This window comes from Scyliorhinus torazame, chromosome 6, assembly GCF_047496885.1.
Source record: "Scyliorhinus torazame isolate Kashiwa2021f chromosome 6, sScyTor2.1, whole genome shotgun sequence".
In the NCBI taxonomy this organism is placed as follows: domain Eukaryota; kingdom Metazoa; phylum Chordata; class Chondrichthyes; order Carcharhiniformes; family Scyliorhinidae; genus Scyliorhinus; species Scyliorhinus torazame.
Genome location: NC_092712.1, coordinates 211,940,435 through 211,965,085, shown reverse-complemented (window position 1 = coordinate 211,965,085; position 24,651 = coordinate 211,940,435). Strand labels below are relative to the sequence as shown.

The following is a 24,651-nucleotide window of genomic DNA, read 5'->3' as shown; positions in this document are numbered from 1 at the left end:
CCACCGGCTTGACTGGCACCCTATCCACTAACTTCAACATTCACTCCCTCCACCACCAGTGGCAGCAGTAAGTACCATCTACAAGATGCACTGCAACAACTCATCAAGGCTCCTTCGACAGCGCTTTCCAAACCTGTCACTGTTCCTTCATTGTCACTGGGTCAAAATCCTGGAACTCCCTCCTGAAATCACTGTGGGTGTACCGATACCACACGGACTACAGCAATTCTAAAATAGCCCTCTCCACCAGCTTCTCAAGGGAAATTAGGATGGCTAATGAATGCTGCCCTAACCAGCGACACCCACATATCATGAAAGAATCAATAAATAAATATTAGCAGCTGGCAGGTGGGATTGCTGATGAAGCTACATCCCGAGGCAGGGGCTGCGTTTTCATGTTATATGGAAGCAGATACTGGCAGTATGCTTCAAGGGCCACCAGCACCCAAGGCATGTACGCAGATCTTTCCAGAAGGAAGTAATAACTGGGATTTAATGCGGAGGTCATGGCCCTACATACACCTGGCAAATCAGGGGTGTTGTGTTATGTACTCTGGGATAACACAGGCTGCAACTGGATGCAGCTTTAACCAAAAGATACTCCAGACCTTGAAGTTCGTTCAATCTGATTTATAGCACAGTTCTCTATGAGTTCGACTCTCTGCTAACCCAAGGGTGGTTACTCTGTCTGACTGAACCAGACTAGCTCTTAGCCACGTGCTGGAGGTGTGAAACTGCACACACACCCTGACTCACTCTGTAGATGATCAGTGGAAAGAGGCGGAGTGTGAGTGCCTCGTGCCTTTTATAGTGAGATACCACCCTTGAGTGTCCTGCCTGCTCATTGGTGATGTCCTGTTCTCTGTGTTCATTAGCTGCCTGTCTGTGCCTGTCTGTATATCATCATCCGCATGTCTGCATATCATGACAACTCCCTTTTTAAAAATGTTTTTTTTGGCACATGGAACGTACTTATGTGGTGGCATATATTAACATATTTACAAGCGGTGGCAAATGTGAACATATTTACATGTTAAGACAGCTGTCTAATGTGAGAAAACAGAACATAGCAAACAAAACAAATGTTCATAAGTCCAGTCTCTGGGGCTTGCGTCTGATCCTTGTCGACTGCCGGAGAGGTGATGGTGGGGTCGACGCCGCCTTGACAGGCGGGATGGAAACCTGACTGGTGGCCTTGTAGTTTGAGGTATCAGGAGGTGGCAAAACAACGGACGGAAACGGAGAAGAAAGCGGTTGTGGACAGGCAACTTTGCGCAGTGCCCGTCTGTTTCGTCGCACAACAGAACCATCAGCCATACGTACAATATACGAGCGGGGCGCAGCCTGTCGAATAACGACAGCTGGAGCAGACCAGTCACCATCCGGTATCTTGATCCTGACAGTGTCTGCCGGGGATAACACGGGCAAATCGATGGCATGAGCATCATAGCCCTGCTTTTGCTGATTTTGGAGCTGCTGCACCTTCTGCAGCTCCGGGAGGTGATCCAGGTTGGGCAAGTGCATGGCTGGAAGTGTCGTCCGCAGGTCCCTGTTCATCAGGAGTTGAGCCGGCGACATGCCAGTGGACAGTGGGGTCGCCCTGTACGCAAGCAGCTCGAGGTAGATGTCAGAAGCAGAATCTGCGGCCTTGCAGATGAGCTGTTTCACAATGTTCACCCCTTTTTAAACCTTCCCATTGGACTGCGGATAGTGTGGGCTGGAAGTGACATGTTTGAAATGGTATGACTTGGCAAACAGACCACTCGTGGCTGTTGAAGCAAGGGCCATTGTCACTCATAACAGTGAGTGGGGTACCATGCCTGGAGAATGTCTCCTTACAGGCCTTGATGACGGTCCGAGATGTGAGGTTTGAGAGCTTCACGACTTCAGGGTATTTGGAGAAATAGTCAATAATCAACACGTAGTCACGTCCATTCGCAGAAAAGAGGTCGATGCAAATCTTGGACCATGGGGAGGTCTCGATTTCATGCTGCTAGAGCGTTTCCTTGCTCTGCGCTGGCTGGAAGCGTTGACACGTCGCACAGTTGAGGACCATGTTCAAGATGTCCTGGCTAATACCGGGCCAGTAGACAGCCTGCCTGGTTCTGCGGCAGTACTTCTCAACGCCCAGGTGTCCCCCATGGATTTGGCGGAGCACCAAACTCTGGATACTGAGTGGAATGACAATCCGGTCCAGCTTGAGGTGGATACCATCAATCACCGTCAGGTCGTCCTTTACATTGTAAATTTCAGGGCACTGCCCTTTCTGCCAGCCATTGGCGAGGTGGTGCATGACACGCTGTAAGAGGGGGTCTTTGGCTGTCTCCTCGCGGATACGAACCACCTTCTCATCAGATGCTGGAGGGGTGCTAGCACACAGCTGCACTTGTGATTCAATCTGCCGGATGATTTCCAGCGGTTCACTAGGCAATTTGATGGAGCGGGACAATGCATCAGCGATGATGAGCTCCTCGCCAGGCGTGTACGCTAAGTCAAAGTCGGACCTTCTGAGTTTGAGGAGGATGCGCTGCAACCGAGGCGTCATGTCGTTCAGGTCCTTGTGGATAATGTGGACCAGAGACCTAGGATCCGTCTTTACAGTGGATGTCGGCAGGCCATAGGCATAGTCGTGAAACTTGAGAATGCCAGTGAGAAGACTCAGGCATTCCTTCTCTATTTGCGCATACCTTGTTTCGGTGGGCGTCATGGCCCTCGATGCGTAGGCTACTGGTGCCCAGGATGAAGTGTCATCGCGTTGAAGCAGCACCACTCCGATGCCATCTGGCTCGCATCTGTCGAGATCTTCGTCTCCCAGTCTGGGTCGAAAAATGCCAAGACGGGTGCAGTGGTGAGCTTAGCTTTCAGCTCCAACCACTCTGCCTTCCACTCTAAGGCAGTGGACTTTTTCATCAGGTTCGTAGGGCCGTGGTGTGTGAGGCCAGGTTTGGGATGAACTTGCCCAGAAAATTGACCATGCCCAGGAAGCGCAACACCGCCTTCTTGTCTTCAGGGACTTTCATGGCTTCGATGGCCTTGACCTTGTCTGTGTCCGGGCGCACGCCCTGCTGAGAGATCTGGTCACCTAGGAACTTGAGTGTCGACATGCCAAAGCAACATTTGGACTTGTTCAGCTTCAGGCCATTGGTATTGACATGGCGGAATGCCTCTTGGAGATGGGAAACATGCTCTTCGGGGGTCGTGGACCCTATGATCATGTCGTCCACGTACACACGAACCCCTTCAATGTCCTCCATCATCTGCTCCATGATGCGATGGAAGATGTCCAATGCCAAAACAATGCTAAACGGCATGCGATTATAGCAGTATCTGCCAAACGGTGTGTTGAAGGTGCAGAGCCTTCTGCTGGACTTATCCAGCTGAATTTGCCAAAATCCATGTGACGCATCTAATTTGGTTGAAAAACGTGCATGTGCCACCTCACTGATGAGTTCCTCCCACATCGGGATGGGGCAGTGTTCACGCATTATATTCTTATTGAGATCCTTGGGATCAATGCAGATGCGCAGGTCTCCCGCAGGCTTTCTAACACATACCATCGAGCTGACCCAGTCAGTCGGCTTGGTTACCTTGGAAATGATGCCCTGTTGCTGAAGATCCTTGAGCTGTGCCTTCAGGCGCTCCCTCAGCGGTGCCGGGACCCGGCGTGGTGCATGGATCACTGGCTTGGCATCAGGCCATAGCAGAACCTTGTATCAATACGGCAGCGTGCCCATCCCGTCGAACACATCCGGATACTGAGCGAGGATGACGTCAATGCCGGCCTGAAGATCCACATTGGAGGATGTTGTTGTGTAAACCCGCTGCACAAGGTTCAGCTGCTTGCAGGCATGCGCGGCAAGTAGGGATGCCCTGTCTGGCTTGACAATTTCAAAACTTAATCGTACATGGGTACTCCGGTTGGAGACAAGTAGACGGCAGGATCCCAGTGCCGTGATGGCATTTCCGTTGTAGTCCAGGAGCCTGCAGGCTGCTGGAAGGACCTTGGGGGACTTCTTGATGCGTTTGAAGTCTGCCTGTGAGAGGAGGTTGGCAGAAGCACCTGTGTCCAGCTTAAACTGGATGGAGCAGCGGTTGACCTGCATCACCGCACGCCATTCGTCCACAGAATCCACAGCGAGGATGGATTGAAGTTGTGATTAGTTGGATGTGGCATATTCACATTTGGTAATGATGCCCACACAGTAGGCGGAGTCAAGGCATTCTTCCTCTGGATCCGTTGTGCTGCCAGGATCAGAATCCTGTAATTGTTGTTGCACACTTTGAACGCGCCGTCGTCGGAATTGGGTGCGCTGGCCCGACTGGTGGTGCAGACCTGCACAAGGCTGCAGAGAGTCCAGGCTTCCCGCAGTTTAAACATCGCCTGCCTCTTGCAGGGCAGTGTTTCTTTAAGTGGGCGTTGCCGCAGTTCGAGCACGTCAGACATCGGCGTCCTGACACTCCGCGCGTCGTCGCACATGCGCAAGGTTGTTGGCGCTTCATTATCCCGTTCGCATCGCGCATGCGTGGGGCCCTGGGAAAAGCCCGCAAAATGGCCGCTTTCATCAATGCTGAGACGCTGCATTCCGGAGATGGCCTGCACACTCTCTGCCTCGTGGGAGGCAGGTTTCTCATTTTCAGCCGATTTCTACTGGGCATAGCGATTTTTGGCGTGCTCATGCACTGTGCATGTTTCAATCGCGACTGGCAGGGTCATATGCCTGATTTTCAGGAGCTGCTCTCTCAGAGGATCAGAGTGAACTCAAAAAACGATTTGGTGTCTGATCATGGAGTCAGCAATATCACCAAAATTGCAGGACAGCGCTAGCAAGCGGGGGCTAGTTAAGAAGGAGTTGAAAGATTCATCTTTACCTTGTAGATGCTGTGTGAATATGTAGCACTCGAAGATTTCATTGGTGTCCACTTCACAGTGACTGTCAAACTTGTCCAGGATGGTCTGAAACTTTGTCTTGTCCTGCCGTTCGGTGAACTGAAAAGAGTTGAAGAGTTCGATGGCTTGATCACCCGCTGTTGAGAGGAGAAGCGCAATCTTCCTTGCATCAGACGCACCCACGAGGTCTGAAGCTTCGATGTACAGCAGAAACTTTTGCTTGAATGTCTGCCAGTTGGCACTGAGATTGCCGGAGGTCCTGAGCTGGTGAGGAGCCAGAATCTTCTCCATGGTGCCGGGATACATTTGCTGGTCGTCACTGAATGGACTGAGGTAAACCACCTAGATTAAGCAGTCTCCTGGTAGCATGTCGTGTTATGTACTCTGGGATAACACAGGCTGCAACTGGATGAAGCTTTAACCAAAAGATACTCCAGATCTTGAAGTTTGTTCAATCTGATTTATTGAACCAGTAGCACAGTTAGCACAGTTCTCTATGAGTTCGACTCTCTGCTAACCTAAGTGTGGTTATTCTGACTGAACCAGACGAGCTCTTAGCCATGTGCTGGAGGTGTGATACTGTACCTACACCCTGACTCACTCTGTAGATGTTCATCAGTGGAAAGAGGCGGAGTGTGAGTGCCTCGTGCCTTTTATACTGAGATACCACCCCTGAGTGTCCTGCCTGCTCATTGGTCATGTCCTGTTCTCTGTGTTCATTAGCTGCCCGTCTGTGCCTGTCTGTATATCATTATCTGCATGTCTGCATGTCATGACAAGGGGCAAAGAATACTAAGCTACCTCAGACAACTAGCTGCTTGAAAATGTGGCTTCCACATTCCTCCCCACCCCAAGGCTGGATTTCTGCCTCCAAGACCAACCGGCCAGCAGCTATTCAGTCACAGCAGCACTACTGGGAGTGGTGGCCATTGCTGGGACTGCAGTAGGGCCAAGATAAGGAGCAGCACTGGAGGCCCAGAGTTAATGAGAGTGAGTTAGTCAGGCAAGCCGGACATTGTGGTGAGGCCTGCGTTTGCCACTGGTGGATTCTCTGAATGGCTAATAGAAATGTCCCTCCACCCCTAGCCTGCAGACAGGCCCTCAGGGTATATTTGACAGCCTTACCACATGGCAACATCTCCCTCCCTGCCTCAGGTAGAATGCTAGTGACGATGTCCTAAAGTGGCATGGCATTCCCACCCAATTTTACACAGTCCCCCATCTCACCTCCCATCTGGTTCTTGGGGCAGGTTGTAACATTTCAGTCATATTTTGTGTAGAAGATTGTAGTTTAGTCGGGCAGTATGGTCGGCACGGGCTTGGAGGGCCGAAGGGCCTGTTCCTGTGCTGTACATTTCTTTGTTCTTTTGACTCGTGTTGGATTTCCTGAATGCCTGTTCCTAACCATTCCACTAGGCTAGGTGCATTCCTCCCATGAGGAAACTTCCAAGAGTAAAGAAAAAAAAGCAGCAACAATGGAATTCATAGCTTAGTAGCTAACCATGCCGTGTCACGTGTTAATGACAAATACTGAAGTGACCATTTGTGCAGTCAAATTCCTGATAAAGGTATGCCCTGGAGTTCTTCATGCTAATGGAACATAGGCTTCTTTTTTGTGTTAAAAGTGAATAAATATGATGCAAAGCTACAAGAGAGAATTAGTTACAGCAGCAGCCAGAACAAGAGATGTCTGGAGGGAACTTCATTTTGAAATGAATGGTGAGGGATTATGAAGCAGAGCGACCACAGGATGTTATTCATTCCAACACTCCAGCTGCAGTTATCACTGCTAATATCTCCAGACCTTGGACAACATGCCACAATTCCAAAATGACACAGAGTTCATCCACATCTAAAATATCCAGCTTCTTCCAGATTTTGTCGAACACTGAATTATTATTACTTGACCACATCCTCCAGATTTAGCTTAGTCATGTCGTGCAACGCTGTGTTATCATTTTAATAACAGTTTTCAAAAATATGGGGGCTTTCAGGTTGCGACATGTAGGTGGAGATCGCCCGTTAAGTGGCTCCTGCTGTGTGTTCTGGAACTTTATTCTCAGTCTCAGGATAATTTTTGGATGAGTTGGCGTGGGAAGTTCTAAGGAATCGGTGGAATGTCGAAGTTCCAGAAGAAAGGTCAGGGAAGGAAGAGTCCAACAAGAGCAAAGATGGCGGGAGCTGGTTCGTCGGTTGGGGCAACTCCCATGGCGGTTGAGACTTTCACCGAGGTGGTATCGGGGGAGTTTGAAAGGCTGTTTGCCAAGCATTTAGAGGTATCTTGCAGGGAGATGACGGCCTCACTCAAAGAGAGGGTGGAGGAGTCGCTTGCCCCGATAAAGGCTGCATTGACGAAGATGTCGATCGAGGTGCGGGAATAAGGAGGGAGATGAAGGGGTTGGAGGAGGCATTGTAGCAACATAACGACTAGTTCACCTCGATGGGTGAGGAGCTACAGAGGGTGGTGGAGGTCAATAAAGGGCTAAGAGACAAAGTGGAAGTCCTGGAGAACAGGTCGAGAAGACAGGATTGTGGGATTGCCCGAGGGGGTGAGATCGGAAGCCGACCAAGTACTTTGTAGACATGTCACTCAGGCTGAAACCTAGAATGAACAAGCCACCAAGCGCGGTTATGGTCTGCTTCCACAGCTACCACGTGAAGGAGAAGGTTTTGCTCCAGATCCTTCTCCCGTTTTAGGATCAATGAAATCGAGGCCTGCAATATTGTTGGGGGGAGGACTCCCTTCTCTCTTGCTTCGTTAAATGTCCTCATCAGCAGTGGGCTCAATCAATATCTCTTAAAACTTCTTATAGAATTCCACCGGGTAGTCGTCAGGCCCCAGCCTTGCCCGACTACATGCCCGCCAGCCCCTTGATTATTTCCTCAGTTTCAATTGGGGCTCCAGCCCCTCCTCTGCCCTCAGGAATTTCGACTGATCCAAAAACTGCCTCATCCCCTCAACCCCAGCTGGGGGTTCCGACTCATATAATTTACTATAGAAGTCCTTAAACACCTCGTTCACCCCCGCTGGGTCCAGGACAATATTCCCGCCTCTACTTTTTACTTTACCTATCTCCCTGGCCGCCTTCCTTTTCCTGAGCTGGTGCGCCAACATTCTGCTTGCCTTTTCCCCGTACTCATAAATCGCTCCCCTTGCCTTCCTCAACTGTTCCACCGCTTTCCCTGTGGTCAACAGCGCAAACTCCGCCTGTAGCCTCCGCCGCTCCCTCAGTAGCCCTCTGAAGTTCCATGTAATCAGCCTGGTCGGGGGGCTTCCAGCCCCCCACCTCCCCCCCCAGCCTGCCGTCTAGCCATCACCCTTTTTAGGCCAGCCTCTAGATCCCACCCTCCGCCTCCTCGAGCCCCCCCTCGGGCAGTCGCCGTTCCAACCTCCCATTTGTCCCCTGGTAACAGTTCCTCCCCTGTCAGCAAAGTAGCTCCCCACCCCTCCCTCGCCCCCTAGAAACAACACTAGAAACCCAACCCCTGAAGTCAAGCCCCAGCTTAACACCTGCTCACCCCCCACTGTGCTTCCGAGAGTCAGCTGACCCATGCTGACTTGATAGCGCCCTCCCCTGGCACCAAGCAGTCAGTCTCCCCATTGTCCTCTCCCCTCTCCCCCCACATGGATAAACAGTTTAATCACATTCCCCAGTAAATAAACATCAGAAAAAACAGTGAAGGAACAGCCACTTTAGAAAAATAATCACCCAAAAAGCAGAACCTACCCCAAAGCCCAATCCCCCCTCTAACCAGCTCCCTTTAAGACAAAGTTACCTTTAGCCATCCAAACAGCCCCTTATTACACATAGCACTACTTATATTTATACAACCCGGCACAACAAATCGCTGCCACAGTACTCTCCTAGGCTTCAGTGTCTTTTAGTTCGCCTCCAGCCTCTTTCCTTTAATAAAAGTCCATACTTTGTCTGGTGTTTAGAAGTAGAAGTCCCATTCCTCATGTGTGACACACAGACGGGCTGGGTACAGCATCCCAAACTTCACCCGCTGCTTAAAAAGGGCCGTTTTTGCCCGATTAAACCCAGCTCGCCTCTTGGCCAGATCCGCGCCCAGGTCCTGATAAATGCGCAGCTCACAGTTCTCCCATTTGCTGCTCCGTTCCTTCTTGGCCCACCGCAGAACGTGTTCCTTGTCCAGGAAACGGTGAAAGCGTACCATCATCGCCCTCGGCGGCTCGTTCGCTCGGGGCTTCTTCGCGAGGCCTCGTGTGCTCTATCCACTTCCAGGTGCCGAGGGAACGCCTCAGCCCCAATCAACGTCTCCAGCATGTCAGTCACATAAGTCCTCGCATCCGATCCCTCACTGCCTTCAGGGAGGCCGACAATTCTAAGATTCTGCCTCCTGGACCAGTTCTCCAGGTGCTCCAGCTTCTCATGCATTCTTTTCTGGCTGTCGTTCATCATCTCCACCTTGGTCTCCAGCACGGTTATGTACTCCTCGTGCTCCGACACCTTTTTCTCCACCTCCTGGATCGCTCTCCCGTGGGTCTCTTGATTCTGCACAACTTGATCAATCGAAGCCTTAATCGAGTCCAGCGTGTCCTTCTTCAGCTTGGCGAAGCAATCTTCGAAAAACTTCACCAGCTGCTCCATCGAACACTCTGCCATCTCCCCACGGCCCTGCTTCTCCGCCAAGCTTTCCTGCGTTACCAGCTCTACTCGTGTCTTCCTTATAGGACTTTGTCTTCTCACACGACCACTTCTGGTCCAATTCTCCATACACCAAAGGGGGATTTCTGCTTACTGACTCACTCATCACCGATTTATCCCATAAAATCTGGGGAAAAACGGAGAAAAAAGGTCCAAAAGTCCGTCACAGGCGGGAGCTATCAAATGTGCGACCTACTCCTTCATGACCGCCACCAGAAGTCTGGCCCATCTCTATAAATGGACAGATCGAACTGTATTAGGTTGTGTTTTTTAATCTGTTAATTCTTTTGGCACAACTGTCACATTTTTAATGACTTATGTTGTATTTAACATGTGCGCAGACTTGCAGAAGTTCAAGGTTAAACAGGCAACTGACAGCAATCGATTGGCTTCATTATAACCCCCACATAGAGATACTTGCGCTAGGCATGCAGGCATTAACAGTTGTCTTAGCAACTTGACAGGGCAAGAATTGAGAGCAATTAACACCGCCAGGCACCCAATGAGCAATTTCCAGCCTTAGTTCAGGAACCAAACCCCCACTTATACAATTGTTCTCATGAGAAAATCAGTTCCAACTTACGGCGGTTCGACTTACAACGCAGTTTTCAGGAACCATTTGTGTCATTAAGTCCGAGGACTGCCAGTAAAGTTTGGATAGCTTCGGAGCAAGATGGGAGGGAAGTTATTTTCCATTAACATGATTTGAATGCCTCTGAAGCTTTCAAATAGTCATCATGGTTGCCAGCTAATTTTTATCATTTACAGCAACAGACAAGAGGACAAACAATTGTGTAAAATCCTGTTCAAATCAATGGATTTAATATCATGCTGAAATTCCAAATATGAAATCCTGATTCAAACTGCATGCCAAGAGTGCAATTCTGAAAAATATCTCCCTTCGGAAACCCTTTCTATGAACTCAGATAAATGCCCATTTCTCGCTGCCCTGCAGAAACATAATCATTCAAAAGAGCTCATAAGCAAAAATGCCCATACACTCATCATGTGAATGTAACAGAATTCAAAGTAGGATATAAAGGAAATTTCATCCTGGGCAGATTATCAGAGGTTAAATTATGTCTTGTTTCCTTGGGCCGCGGACGATGTTCTCAATCTTGGACCCTCACCCAAATCATGAAGATAAAAAGTAGTGACTGTGCATATTTATGTCACGTAGCAATTCTCTGAGAAACATGGACAGATGGACGAAAAGTCATATGTGTGCGATTCATTCGCCTCAGGATAGGCAGAAAATGCACAATTTGTTGAAGTTATACTGTCTGTGGGAAGCAGAGATGGAGACATGCTCTGCCAAGAGCAACAGTCAAGTCAGACAAGTAGCACAACATGATGCCCAAGTTATGTCTTACACAGGCATTCAAAATTAGCCTGAGGTAAAGAAAAATGTCAATATGACCATTTCTTACTCTGGCAAAGTTGGGCTGAAACTTTATCTTAAATTCATCACAAAGTCCAGCCGATGGTTGTTGAAGGCAGGAATGTGATTAAACAAAGATATTGATGCGGTACCTGTATCAGATACATTGTACAAAATGTGTTGTGTGGTTTTCAGAATGTTTGTAAATAAGTAAGGGAGGGGGTGGTGCAGTGGTGTTGTCACTGGATGAGTAATACAGAGACCAGGGGCGTCATTCTCCGACCCCCCGCCGGGTCGGAGAATGGCCGTTGGCCGCCGTGAATCCCGCCCCTGCCGGTTGCCGAAGTCTCCGGTACCGGAGATTGGGCGGGGGCGGGAATCGGGCCTCGCCGGTTGGCGGGCCCCCCCCGCTCAATTCTCCGGCCCGGATGGGCCGAAGTCCCGACGAGAAATTGCCTGTCCCGCCGGCGTAAATTAAAGTAGGTATTTACCGGCGGGACAAGGCAGCGTGGGCGGGCTCCGGGGTCCTGGGGGGGGGGGGGCGCGGGGCGATCTGACCCCGGGGGGGTGCCCCCACGATGGCCTGGCCCACGATCGGGGCCCACCGATCCACGGGCGGGCCTGTGCCGTGGGGGCACTCTCCCCACTGCGCATGCGCGGGAAACTGTCAGCGGCCGCTGACACTCCCGCGCATGCGCCGCCCGGGGATGTCATTTCCGCGCCAGCTGGCGGGGCAACAAACGCCGTTTCCGCCAGCTGGCGGGGCGGAAATCCCTTCGGCGCCGGCCTAGCCCCTCAATGTTGGGGCTCGGCCCCCAAAGATGCAGAGCATTCCGCACCTTTGGGGCGGCGCGATGCCTGTCTGATTGGCGCCGTTTTGGGCGCCAGTCGGCGGACATCGCGCCGTTGTGGGAGAATTTTGCCCCAGGTTAGTGCTCTAGGCACCTGGGTTTGAATCCCACCATGATAGATAGTGGAATATAAATTCAATGAGAATCAAAAATTAAAAGTCTAATGATGACCGTGAAATCATTATCGACTGTCAGAAAAACCCATCTGGTTTGCTAATACCCTTTTAAGAAAGGAAACCTGCTGCCCTTACTTAGTCTGCCCTACATGACTCCATATCTACAGCCTCGCCAGGCCCTCTGAAATGGCCTAGCGAGGCACTCAGTTGTATTCAACTGCTACAATGTCTAAAATAATGAAACTGGACGGACCTGGTATTGACCGAGGCACAGGAAATGACAATGGCAAACTCAAGCCCAGTCAACCCAGCAAAGTCCTTCTTATTGACATCTGGGTGCTTGTGCAAAAATTGCGGGAGCTGTCTTCGACTAATCAAACAACAGCGTGACATAGTCAATCTCTTGGAATCATACCTTAATAATGTCCCAGACACCACCATCACCATGCCTGGGCAGGTCCTGTCCCACCAGCAGGACAGACCCAGCAGAGGTGCCGGTAGCACAGTGGTATGCAGTCGGGAGGGATCCTGCAGGATGCAAAATGTATGTTGGCTGGGAGACATAAATATCCATCAACCAGACTGACTCAGTCACTCCAGTCCAGACTGAGTTTTTATCATAGAATTTACAGTGCTGAAATACACAGCTGCTAGACTGGGTCTGTGGCAGGTGTGAGGTAGCCAACAAGAGGGAAAGGCTACTTCACCTCATCCTCACCAACTTTCCTGCTGTAGATGTATATGTCTATGACAGTATTGATAGTGTCCAATACACAGTCCTTGTGGAGATGAAGTTCTATCTTCATATTGAGCATGCCCTCCAGTGTGTGGTGTGGCACTACCACTGTACTAAATGTGATAGATTTTGATTGAACAGATCTAACAACTCCAGACTGGGCATTCATGGGGTGCTGTAGGTTATCAGCAGCAGCAGAATGTTACTCGACTACAATCTGTAACTTCATGGCCCACCATATCCCCCACTCTACCATTACCATCAAGCCAGGGGATCAACCTTGGTTCAATGAAGAGTGCAGGTAGGCATACCAGGAGCAACACCAGGCATACCTAAAAATGAGGTGTCAACTTGGCGAAACTACAACACATGAATACCTGAGTGCCAAACAGCATAAGTAGCAAGCGCTAGACAGAGCTGTGATTCCAAAAGCCATGTGTCAGTTTTAAGCTCTGCAGTCCTGATCTCACTGCAGAAAGAGGCTCCACAAATATCCCCACCCACAGTGATTGGGGAATCCAGCACATCAGTGCAAAAGATAAGGCTAAAGCCAATTTGATTCAGTCCACGTAATATCAAGAAATGATTGAAGGCACTGGATGCTGCAAAGGACACAGGCCCTGACAATATTCTGGCAATAGTACTGAAGACTTGTGCTCGAGAACTTCCCGCACCCCAAGCAGTGCCAGTACAGTACAACCCTGGTATCAACCCAGCAATGTGGAAAATTGCGTAGATGTGTCCTGTGCACAAAAAGCAGGAAAAATCCAACCCAGCCAATTACCGCCCCATCAGTCTACTTTTGATCAGCAGTAAAGAGATGGAAGGGGTCAGTAACAGTGCTAGCAAGCGGCATTTGCTTTGCAATAACCTGCTCATTGGCGCTCTGTTTGGGTTCCACCAGGGCCACTCAGCTCCTGATCTCATTATAGCCTTAGTTCAAACATGGACAGAAAAGCTGAACTCGGTAGGTGAGGTGAGAGTGATTGCTCGTGACATCAAGGTAGCTTTAGACCGAGTGTGGCACCAAGGTACCTGGGCAAAACTAAAGTCAATGAGAATCGAAGGGCAAACCTCGACATTGGATAGAGTCATACCTAGCACAAAGGAAGATGGTTGTGATGGCTGGAGGTCATTAATTTCTGTTCCAGGATATCACTGCAGGAGCTCCTCAGGGTGGTGTCCTAGGCCCAAGTTTCTTCAGCTGCTTCATTAATGACTCCCCCCATCATAAGATCAGAAGTGGAGATGTTTGCAGATGATGGCACAATGTTCAGCACCATTCACCACTCCTCAGATACTGGAGAAGTCCATGTCCAAATGCAGCAAGACCTGGACAATATCAAGGCTTGGGTTGACATTCATGCCACACAATTTCCAGGCTATTACCTATCTTCAACAAGAGAGAATCTAAACATTGTCCCATGATGTTCAATGGCATTACCATTGCTGAATCCCCACAATCAACATCCTGGGGAGTTGACCAGAAACTGAACTGGACTAACCATATAAGCACTGTGGCTGCAAGAGAAGGCCAGAGGTGAGGAATTCTGCGGTGTGTAACTCACCTCCTGACTCCACCACCGACAAACAGTAGCAGCCGTGTGTACCATCTACGTGATGCACTACAGGAACACGCCAAGACAGCACCTTCAAAACCCATGTCCACGACCATTTAGAAGGACAAAGGCAGCAGACACATGAGAATACGATCACCTGGAAGATACCCTCCAAGTCATTCATCATCCTGTCTTGGAAATATATCGACGTTCCTTCGCCGTCACTGGGTCAAAATCCTGGAACACCCTCCCTAACTGCACCGTGTGTGTATCCTCACCAGATGGACTGCAGCGGTTACAGAAGGCATCTCCCCACCATCTCCTCAAGGGCAATTAAGGGAAACAAATGCTGGCCTAGCCAGTGGTGCCCACATCCCATGAAAAAAATTTTGAAAAATTAACAAATGTTGACTATGTTGTTAAATAATCTAAAAAAGATCTTCCCTCATTTTTACAAATCAACCATCACATATTAATGAATAAATCATCAACTTAACAGAAATAAACTCTATAGGTCAATGGTGACCATGGGCGGTCCCGGACTCCTTTTTTATTCTCCTTTGTTTTTTTGTTGCCGCCGTGAGTTTGGTTTATTGGAGGCATATATTGACAGGTGGGCCGTTGTTTGGGGTGGTGGGAGGATGGGATCGTTGGTATTGTTAAGGGGATTGATTTTGTATTTGTTACCGCTTACTGTCTGTGGGTGGGGTGTAAATTTCGAAGGAAAATGTGGAAATGGAGAATAAAAACATTTTTTTAAAAAAACTTCACAGAAATAAAAATGATCAATGTTGATTTAGAAACTTGGTGTCTAGGAGGTACGACATGAGTCATGTGAGCCCTCTTCCCACTGCTCCCCAACTTCACCCATTCTAAGAGTGTGTTCATTGGTTAGAAAGGAGGTGCAATGGCTGAGTAATGTAAACAGTGAGTTGAACACACACAAAAATAAAATGTGCAAGAAGGTGGGGCTTGAACGACATGAATACAATTGATAAGACTGTAATGAAGGTTGATGGTTCTTGGCCATTCATTCAGCTGACACAAAATAATGAATGTAGAGGTATTCGTCGTAACTTTGAAACTTCACAGTCCTGCTGCGGAGTCTTCTCTGCCAGCTGCACACATCTAAAATTTGGATACATGCGACACAGGGTCTACTTACTATTCGATATAATGGTTGGAAAATTGTGTGCAGTGTGTACACAGATTTCTGATAATTGTTAAGAGTTTTTGAAAAAATATATAAAGTAAGGATAAAATGCAAACATTTTGATGAACAAACCAACCAGACCAACAATTATCCTCAATGTATTTCAGCCATCATGCTTCTGCATCCAACCACTCTAGCCCCATCCACATTTACAGAAGCAAAATAACCACTGGGGACCCAATTTACTGAGACTCAGATATATGAAAATGAGAATTAACCAAAGCAGTGTGAGCCTCAAAATGGGGTTGGTTGACTTATCGCTCTGTTAATGGCAACAGTCTGGCAGGCATTATTTTAAAAGGGGCCCTTCCTTGATGGAGATGTGCAAAGCCCCTCCCAATCCCCACCTTTTCAGACAGTCGACCTGTTGATTACACCCTGTTAAGACCCTGATTGCAGTTTTAAGGGACACAAGGGAAGAGCAGGTACTGTAGGGTGTAAACACAACTGCTTTTCTGAATGCAAACTCAGATGCTCAGTGATGTAGGTGCACAGCGCTGTATTTATCTAACTATCTGACACAAAGGCCTCGATATTTACTTGCAGTCAAGAAGAAAGTGGGGTGATCAGGGCAAGGAGGGACATTAGATGGGAAGACTAGAAATATAGGTTTTCCACACATCTTGATGAGGCAGGACATCGAGGGCGCAATTCTCCCATCAGGAGTCGATGGGAGAATAAGTGCCGACTCTGGAGTGAAAACCGGAGTGTTTCACACTGGCATGGAAGCCCACTCCCAGCCCCTATTCTCCCGGCCCTGGGGGGCTAGGAGCAGCTTTGCGTCATTTACGCGCGCCGTGTAAAAGCGGCGCTGCGTAAATGACATGGCGCCGTCACCCGCACATGCACGGTTGCTGTCCTCCCCGAGACAGCCCCGCAAGAAGATGTCGGATGGATCTTGTGGGGCGGTGGAGGAAAAGAGGTCCTCCTTCAGAGAGGCCAGCCTGCTGATCGGTGAGCACCGATCGCGGGCCAGACCCCATTTGAGGCCCCCTCCCGGTGCAGGAACCCCCCCCCCGCACAGGCCGCCCCCCCAGCGTTCCCGCGCTGTTCCCGCCGGCAGCGACCAGGTGTGGACAACACCAGTGGGAACCCGTCGTGTTGGGCAGGCTGCTCGGCACATCGCGGAGAATGGCTGCTCGCCCGTCAAAAACGGCGATTCTCCGAGTGGCCAGCCGTGATTCCTGCCGTGCCGGTTTGGGTGGGGTGGGAGAATCGCGTGTGGGTGTCGGGGTGGCGTGGCAGGACACGCGTGGTGCCCCAGCGATTCTCCCACCCGGTGTGTGGGGGGGGGGGGGGGGGGGGGGGGGGGGGGGGGAGAATTCCGCCCCTAATTTTTTCTGAATCAAATTTCATGCATGAAAGTCAGCCCAATTGACATGTTTTCTGTAAGGTTAGAAAGTGATTTGTCAGATAAGTATGACTGTGGGGTGGGCAGGAGATATGAGGGGTGAGGGAGAGTGACTGACAATGGTGGAGTTTGGCCAGATATGGAAGACCAGTTGCACAAATGCAATGCTTGGCTCTGAGGGAAAGACTCCTGCTTCTCTGAGCCTACTATCTTGTTCATCCCTCCTCTAACCCACCAAAGAACTGAAACCTTGAGCCGGAAAGCGTTAAGAGTGAAAATGTAGCTAAAACAGAGGTACACTGTCTCCTTAAAATATTTTAATGGTCAACCCACCTCCAGAGAGTGAGCTGGTTGCATGACCCTCACCCCCCTCTCCAGGTAAAATCGTGACTGTTAAAACTGGAAGTGGGCAAGTCAGAGGCAGCTAGGTGTCAGCTTTGAGAAATCTGAGATTATATTCCTTCGCCCTCTCAACTTACCAGTCCTTGGAGGTTCCAATACACCCAGAACGTTCTCTCTGTAAGGGAAGTAAATGATCAATCTATTCTGAATTTTAAAAAAGTCTGAAAGCCATGCCTACTGAAATTGCTATATTCTAAATTGATGGATGGTGTTAGGTGTGAGAGTAATTGATAGATATTAGATGGAATCTTATGCACCCAGGATAGTGAAGACCACACTGTAACTTGGTCCTCAAGATGCCTGAAACTGAATTGTGGTGGCCTTTTGTTCTGTTATCCACAAACTCAAAGATAAATTGGCTTGTCTCTGGTGGTGTCCAGTTCCATGGCTGGATCTGGCTTCTGCTCAAGAATTCAACTGTCCTCCTATGGAGGCTTTGAGTAAAAAAGGCAACAATGTTTTGCCGCTCATGTGTCCAGACACAAGCACTAGGCGATTCCTACTGTGAGATTTTAGGTCACAAGGCTTTTTCCAAAAACAAAGACACAGTTAAAAAGTGACAAACTATATCCATCACATGAGCTGTGGGAAATAACCAAGCAGCATCAATGCTACAGTATCACTACAGTGCAGAAGGAGGCCATTCGACCCATCAAATCTGCACCCCCCCCCTTCTGAAAGGGTGCCCCACCTAGAGGTCAGCCCCCCACCCTATTCCCTTAATCCAGTAGCCCCACCTAACCTCTAACCTTCTGGACACTAAGGGGTAATTTATCCACCTAGGCCAATCCACCTAACCTGCGCATCTTTGAATTGTGGGAGGAAATCAGAGCAACCGGAGGTAACCCATGCAGACACGGGGAGAAAGTGTTCACACAGTCACCCGAGGCCAGAATTGAACCTGGGTCTCTGGAGCTGTGAGGCAGCAATGCTAACCACTGTGCCACCGTGCCGCCCCCTCTGGCTGTGTTTGCAAAGTCCATTCCAAGCCTCCACTTTGCGTCTTCTATTATTTGTTACTTTTTGTGCGATTTATAAGCCTCTCACCATTTTTGTCATCTCTATTTGTCAACTGTTTCATAAAATAAATGCACATTGGAATCAACCCAAAACATTTTGAATTTGGTTGCTGTGCATTTTACAGAATTTAATACTGATTATGCAGGAGAAGCTGCTGTGAAATATAAAGTGACAAGGCCAACATGGCCATTTTTCCAAGGTATTTTTACTTTATATTTATCAAATTCAAAAGCATCATTTTCATATTGTTTCTGCATGAAAACAGTTTTTTCTTTTTACAAATCAGCAGAATTGCTTTAATTTTCATCAGTAGCTCTTTATGGGCTACATGCTTCTACAATTCCCTCCCAGCCAACTATCATAGTCACACTTATTGAGCAAGGTTGGAAGGAGCTTATTCCAATGATATTCATCTGTTTTTTTCACCGAAGACTCCCTACTCTAGGAAAGCAGAACCCCCTCTTCTTCTCATAGAGCCAGAGACCCATTTTCATCCCCAGAAGGAGGCCGTTTGGCCCACTGAATCTATGCCATAACATTTCCTTAATAGGAGCACTGTCTTACTGTCCTTGAAAAAAATCCTCATGATGTTAAGCGATCAATCATCTTTGACAACCTTTCTGACTAAGCTGTCATGTGAGTACCCACTGCCTTAGAAAATACTTGATGCCCCTTTAGGCTAGCTTTTAGAATTGAGGGTGCGGGAGAGGAGAATCATTATTATAACAGAGAAGTGGCTAAGGGAGCACTTGCCTTTGCGGCAAACCTTGTCCGATTACCTTGAGACTCTTTTGCCCTCAAAAGGAAATGCACTGCCTTCAAACTAGTGGTTGGCTAAATACACAAGTCATATTGACGAGGTTATGTTTTCATCATGCATCAGGCTTTATCACAGAAGTTTCTGGATGACCTTTTGTTGTCCATGCTTGTTGGCAGTAAAATGCACTGGGACCTACCCAGCATTTTGGGTTGATCCACTGGATGGTACCAAATTCATCCAATGTTTACATTAGTTCGGACTTGTGATTAGTTCTCCATCCATCAAATAAGTAGGAGTTGTGCTATTCTGAACTTGAATCCACTGATGGTTAAGGCAACCCAATCAGATTTGCAAAAACTTATTTTTCTGCAGATGCGATCCTTGAGACATGATTCACTGCTTAGCCTGGAACGGATTGTGGAAGTGATAAGCTGTTGATAGAAAACGTAAGCAGACTTCCGGGTGCGGCGATGACCAGCTGAGTCGCACGTTTCGGCAGCTCCCGGTGGAACGGACTTTTGGGCTCTTAATAGGAGCCCCATCGGCAATTTTAACGGCAAATAACACTGTGCGGTAATCCAGAAGGGAATCCCCCCTGGACACGGATGGAAAAAAGAGAGGAAAGTAGCCGGATTGCGGTGGATCCTCTAGAGCAGCGGCCAGGAAGGCAGGCACAAAGCAAGATGGCGTCGGAAGGAGGCAGTTTAATATGGGGCCCTGACCAACAAGAGTTCCTGCGGCGTTGCGTAGATGAACTCAAAAAGGAGATGAAGAAGGAGCTGTTGGCCCCGATATTACAAGCGATTGAGGGGCTAAAGGAGGAGCAAAAGACCCAGGAACAGGAGCTTCGGGTCGTGAAGGCAAAGGCTGCTGAGAATGGGGATGACATACAGGGCCTGGTGGTGAAAACGGAGATCCACAAAAGATGTGTGGAAAGGCTGGAGGTGCTGGAGAATAATGCGAGGAGGAAGAACCTAAGGATTCTTGGTCTTCCCGAAGGTGTAGAAGGGGCGGACGTCGGGGCATATGTGAGCACGATGCTGCACTCGTTAATGGGATCGGAGGCCCCGACGGGTCCGCTGGAGGTGGAGGGAGCCTATCGGGTTATGGCGCGAAGACCGAGGGCTGGAGAAATTCCTCGAGCAATAGTGGTGAGATTGCTCCGATATAAGGACAGAGAGATGGTCCTCAGATGGGCGAAGAAAACTCGGAGCAGTAGGTGGGAGAATGCGGTGATCCGCGTATATCAAGATTGGAGTGCGGAGGTGGCGAGAAGGAGGGCAAGCTTTAATCGGGCCAAGGCGGTGTTGCATAAAAGGAAGGTCAAATTCGGAATGCTGCAACCGGCAAGACTGTGGGTCACACATCTAGGGAAACACCACTACTTTGAAACGGCAGACGAGGCGTGGACATTTATTGTCGAGGAGAAGCTGGAGTGAGCGGGCCAGAAAAAGAACGTTTGGGACAAAAGTGGGGGTGTGAATTTGTGGGATGAAGGGGGGAAAAGGGGGAAGAGAGGACTTCCCAAGTTGTTAAACCTGCGACCCTGTAACTTCTCTCTCTTCCCCATGTCGTGGGGGAGGGGGTGAGGGAGGACGAGGAGCTGAGGGCGCCGACCACTGGGGGCGGGGCCAAAAGGGAAGCGCGGGCTTTGTTCCCGCGCTATGGTAATCATGGCGGGAACAGGGAAGCAGGAAGGAGGGGGCCTCGCACAGTGTGAGCCGAGGTCACGGGGGGAAGCCGAGGTCGGCCAGGGTTTGCTGACTTCTGGGAGCAACATGGGGGGTGCAATTACGCTAGCTTGCCACCTAGCAGGGGGGGGGGGGGTTAACTGGGTTGCTGCTGCTGGGGAGAAGGGGGAGCTGGTATGGGAGGGGGGGGGGGGCGCCGCCGGGGGGGATACAGCTACGTGGGAACTGGGTGAGGAGCTGGATTGAAAAAGGAAATGGCTAGTCGTCAAGGGGTGGGGGGGGGGGTAAAGAGCCCCCCAACCCGGTTGATCACGTGGAATGGGAGAGGGCTGAACGGGCCGATTAAGAGGGCACGGGTACTCGCACACCTAAAGAAACTTAAGGCAGGTGTGGTTATGCTTCAGGAGACGCATCTGAAGCTGATAGACCAGGTTAGACTTCGCAAAGGATGGGTGGGGCAGGTGTTTCATTCGGGGCTAGATGCAAAAAAACAGGGGGGTGGCCATACTAGTGGGGAAGCGGGTAATGTTTGAGGCAAAGACTATAGTGGCGGATAGTGGGGGCAGATACGTGATGGTGAGTGGCAAACTGCAAGGGGAGGCGGTGGTATTGGTGAACGTGTATGCCCCGAACTGGGATGATGCCAATTTTATGAGGCGTATGTTAGGACGAATCCCGGACCTAGAAGTGGGGAAGTTGGTAATGGGTGGAGACTTTAATACGGTGCTGGACCCTGGGCTGGACAGATCGAGGTCCAGGACCGGAAGGAGGCCGGCTGCAGCTAGGGTGCTTAAGGATTTTATGGAGCAGATGGGAGGAGTAGATCCCTGGAGATTTAGTAGACCTAGGAGTAAGGAGTTTTCGTTTTTCTCCTATGTACACAAAGTATTTTCACGAATAGATTTTTTTGTTTTGGGAAGGGCACTGATCCCAAAGGTGACGGGGACGGTGTACACGGCTATAGCCATCTCGGATCATGCTCCACACTGGGTGGACCTGGAGATAGGGGAAGAAAAACAACAGCTTCCACCTTGGAGAATGGACATGGGATTATTGGCAGATGAGGGTGTGTGTTTAAGGGTGAGGGGCTGTATTGAAAGGTACTTGGAACTTAATGATAATGGGGAGGTACAGGTGGGAGTGGTCTGGGAGGCACTGAAGGCAGTGGTTAGAGGGGAGCTGATATCTATTAGGGCACATAAAGGAAAGCAGGAGGGTAGGGAAAGGGAGCGGTTGTTGAAAGAACTTCTGAGGGTGGACAGAAAATACGCGGAGGCACCGGAGGAGGGACTGTACAGGGAAAGGCAAAGGCTACATGTAGAATTTGACTTGTTGACTACGGGTAATGCAGAGGCACAATGGAGGAAGGCACAGGGTGTACAGTACGAATATGGGGAGAAGGCGAGTAGGTTGTTGGCCCACCAACTGAGGAAAAGGGGAGCAGCGTGGGAGATAGGGGGGGTGAGAGATGAGGAGGGGGAGATGGAGCAGGGAGCGGAGAGAGTGAATGGAGTGTTCAAGGCATTTTATGAAAGATTATATGAAGCGCAGCCCCCGGACGGGAAGGAGAGAATGATGTGCTTTCTGGATCAGCTGGAATTTCCTAAGGTGGAGGAGCAGGAGAGAGTGGGGCTGGGAGCACAGATTGAGACGGAGGAAGTAGTGAAAGGGATTGGGAGCATGCAGGCGGGGAAGGCCCCGGGACCAGACGGATTCCCAGTTGAATTCTATAAGAAATATTTGGACTTGCTGGCCCCGCTACTGATGAGAACCTTTAATGAGGCGAGGGAAAGGGGGCAGCTGCCCCCGACTATGTCAGAGGCAATGATATCGCTCCTCCTAAAGAAGGAAAAAGACCCGCTGCAATGCGGGTCATACAGGCCCATTTCTCTCCTGAATGTGGATGCTCAGATTCTGGCCAAGGTAATGGCAATGTTGATAGAGGATTGTGTCCTGGGGGTGGTCCATGAGGACCAAACTGGGTTTGTGAAGGGGAGACAGCTAAATACAAATACACGGAGGCTGCTAGGGGTAATGATGATGCCCCCACCAGAGGGGGAAGCGGAGATAGTGGTGGCGATGGATGCCGAGAAAGCATTTGATAGAGTGGAGTGGGATTATTTGTGGGAGGTGTTGAGGAGATTTGGCTTTGGGGACGGGTATATCAGGTGGGTGCAGTTGCTGTATAGGGCCCCGATGGCGAGCGTGGTCACGAATGGACGGGGGTCTGACTATTTTCGGCTCCATAGAGGGACGAGGCAGGGATGTCCTCTGTCCCCATTATTGTTTGCATTGGCGATTGAACCCCTGGCCATAGCACTGAGGGGTTCCAGGAAGTGGAGGGGAGTACTTAGGGGGGGGGGAAGAACACCGGGTATCTCTGTATGCGGATGATTTGTTGCTATATGTGGCGGACCCGGCGGAGGGGATGCCAGAGATAATGCGGATACTTGGGGAGTTTGGGGATTTCTCAGGGTATAAACTGAACATGGGGAAAAGTGAGTTATTTGTGGTGCATCCGGGGGAGCAGAGCAGAGAGATAGAGGATTTACCGTTGAGGAAGATAACAAGGGACTTCCGGTACCTGGGGATCCAGATAGCCAAGAATTGGGGTACATTACATCGGCTTAATTTAACACGGTTGGTGGAACAGATGGAGGAGGATTTCAAGAGATGGGACATGGTGTCCCTGTCATTGGCAGGTAGGGTGCAGGCGGTCAAAATGGTGGTCCTCCCGAGATTCCTTTTTGTGTTCCAGTGCCTCCCGGTGGTGATCACGAAGGCTTTTTTCAAAAGAATTGAGAAGAGCATTATGAGTTTTGTGTGGGCTGGGAAGACCCAGAGAGTGAGGCGGGGATTCTTGCAGCGTAGTAGGGACAGGGGGGGGCTGGCACTACCGAGCCTAAGTGAGTACTACTGGGCCGCCAATGTTTCAATGGTGTGTAAGTGGATGGGAGAAGGGGAGGGAGCGACGTGGAAGAGATTGGAGATGGCGTCCTGCAGGGGGACTAGCCTGCAAGCAATGGTGACGGCGCCATTGCCATTCTCACCCAAGAAATACACCACAAGCCCGGTGGTGGTGGCTACATTGAAATTTTAGGGGCAGTGGAGACGGCATAGGGGAGGGACGGGAGCTTCGGTGCGGTCCCCGATAAGAAACAATCATAGGTTCGTTCTGGGGAGAATGGATGGGGGATTTGGAGCATGGCAAAGAGCTGGGGTAGTACAACTAAGAGATCTATTTGTAGAAGGGACGTTTGCGAGTCTGGGAGCGCTGACGGAGAAATATGGGTTGCCCCAAGGGAATGCATTTCGGTATATGCAATTGAGGGCTTTTGCGAGGCAACAGGTGAGGGAATTCCCGCAGCTCCCGACGCAGGAAGTGCAGGATAGGGTGGGGGACGGTAAGGTGGCGGACATATATAGGGAAATGAGGGACGAGGGGGAGATCATGGTAGATGAGCTGAAAGGGAAATGGGAAGAAGAGCTGGGGGAGGAGATTGAGGAGGGGCTGTGGGCTGATGCCCTACGTAGGGTAAACTCATCGTCCTCGTGTGCCAGGCTAAGCCTGATACAATTTAAGGTGCTACACAGGGCGCATATGACTGGAGCGCGGCTTAGTAAATTTTTTGGGGTAGAGGATAGGTGTGCGAGATGCTTGAGAGGCCCAGCGAATCACACCCACATGTTCTGGTCATGCCCGGCACTACAGTGGTTCTGGGTGGGGGTGGCAAAGGTGCTTTCGAAGGTGGTGGGGGTCCGGGTCGAACCAAGCTGGGGGTTGGCTATATTTGGGGTTGCAGAAGAGCCGGGAGTGCAGGAGGCGAGAGAGGCTGACGTGTTGGCCTTTGCGTCTCTTGTAGCCCGGCGCAGGATATTGTTAATGTGGAAGGAAGCCAAACCCCCGGGTGTGGAGACCTGGATAAACGATATGGCAGGGTTTATAAAGTTAGAACGGATTAAGTTCGTGTTAAGGGGTTCGGCTCAGGGGTTCAGCAGGCGGTGGCAACCGT

The 24,651-nt window shown here is 50.0% G+C and overlaps 1 protein-coding gene across 7 annotated transcripts in view; it reads right to left on the bottom strand.

Annotated features, from left to right (window-relative positions):
• Positions 1-24,651, bottom strand: part of LOC140425249 (RNA-binding motif, single-stranded-interacting protein 3) — a 2,012,293-nt gene that overhangs the window by 443,508 nt on the left and 1,544,134 nt on the right. The gene's annotated exons all lie outside the window — the stretch shown is intronic.